This window comes from Alligator sinensis, unplaced genomic scaffold, assembly GCF_000455745.1.
Source record: "Alligator sinensis unplaced genomic scaffold, ASM45574v1 scaffold170_2, whole genome shotgun sequence".
Taxonomy (NCBI): Eukaryota; Metazoa; Chordata; order Crocodylia; family Alligatoridae; genus Alligator; species Alligator sinensis.
In genome coordinates this window covers 610,298-612,165 of record NW_005842290.1, presented here as the reverse complement: position 1 = coordinate 612,165, position 1,868 = coordinate 610,298, and the positions used below count along the sequence as shown (strand labels likewise).

Here is a 1,868-nt window from a genome sequence, read left to right as displayed (position 1 = left end):
GCAGGAAGAGAAAAGTAACAAATCCTCTTTGTCAAACAGAATTCTGGTGGGAAATGAGTGACTTATTGAGGCTTTCTTGAAAGTTGTTGGTGGCCCCACAGTAGTGTTAGACTGTGGACCTAAAGGATTTCTTACTTTTGTTTAGCAGCTAGACTGCCAGGATAGACCTGCATTTTAAGTAAAGATGTCATCCAACAGAGACTACATATTTTCAGGTACCTCCTACTCCAGAGTTCCCAATATTGTGGACTTCTTGAAGACAAGGCAGCTTATGATTCTGAGTATTCAGTAGAGTTGATGATTCTGAGTCTTCAGTGGAGGCTGCCTGTCCATATTGGTACAATTATGGCATGTCCTAAAGTGGTGTGAATCGATGGTTCCTTTCCCTAGAAGAAGACAAGCTCCTTAATTCCTCCATTTCATAAATTGGCATTTCTGGCATTGTGATTTGCCTTTTGTATACATCGTTCTACTTGTAAAGGGGTCTAAAAGAATGGAGTAGTTGAGTTGTAACTCAAAATCATTAGGGGAGCTCCCCCTACTGACAAATGCTGATACAGCCCGGTCATTTCAGTCTTGTAGAGATGCTAATCTAATATTTGACAAAATCCAGATGTTAATGTGTCACTTTATTCACTCTGGCTCCTTGCCAGACAAATCTGGTGGTAGTTAAAACTTTTTACTTCGCCCTTCCTGGTGAAAGCAATGGTTCTTCCTCAAAACCCTTTGAAAAATAAATTAATTGGGATTTTATATTAGCTCAGTTCTGTACACATCTTGAATGCTGCTTGGTTCCTCCAAGTGGGGGAAAAATCCTTCCCTACTTCCAGGACTTGAAAAAAGCCTTCCCTGCTTCCAGGACATGTGCAAGGACTCTGGATTTAATTAAGTGGGTAGCTGCCTTTCTCCATGGCATAGTTCAGACTGGAATATCAAGATGAACAACAATCTCCTTAGTGGTACTGGGCAAGCACTTTGACTTTGTTTGTCCAGTTCTTCAAAAATTTAGATTTTTTTCCCTTTAAAGATGGTAGAATTATTTGGAAAATATTGAGTTGGGAACTATTCAGACCATGAAAAGTTTTGGCTCCTTCTTTCCAACATCATTATTGTTCTTGTAGGAATGAGGAAATTCTTTCTCTCCCACCAAAGGTCAAATTTAGGTGTCAAAGTAACTTTTTATCCCATCTGGGGGTGGTGGGAGAGCTTTTTCCAAATCCACCAGGGTTCATTTCAAATGATGCATTTCCATGGATACTTCTGATAGCACCAATCTTGTATGGTTTTGGGCTTACTAGTTAGACACAACTGTTATATTCTTGGTGTCATTTAGAGAGGTGCAAGCATTTCCATTAAAGTTAGTGATGGATTTTGATATAAGCTCCATGCTTTTCACTCCGAGTGCAGACTAAATAGGGCCAACAACAAAATGAAAAAAATGGAGATGACTATTTGGTCTGATTAGTCTGGCAAATCCTTCTTGTCATTGTCCTGGTAGCTAATGAGGAGCTACTAGGGTAGACAGGCACTTCCTCTAAATGTTGTTTCATTGAAAAATACTATTAGCTCTGACATAAAGTAGGTACATATCCAGAGACTCTAGACATAATATAGAATGCCAGAGTCAACTCTTGACTCCTAAAGTGGCTGAACAGGTTATGGTCAGGTTAACCAGAGTTCTTTAGGAACGGAGCTGAGTATGTAGCACCACCAGTCCTGTGTTGGAGGCTTGTCTTGTCACTTGATATTCCAAAACAAGTTGTACGTAATCAATACACACCTTGCCATGAATTGTTGTTTTCAAAGATCTGCTCAGGTCTTGGTGATGAACAACCTCCTCTCATGAACAAACAGGATGGCATGGAAGT

The 1,868-nt window shown here is 39.9% G+C and overlaps 1 protein-coding gene across 1 annotated transcript in view; it reads left to right on the top strand.

The window, feature by feature from the left end:
- KIAA0355 (KIAA0355 ortholog) overlaps positions 1-1,868 on the top strand; it is a 99,545-nt gene that overhangs the window by 77,798 nt on the left and 19,879 nt on the right.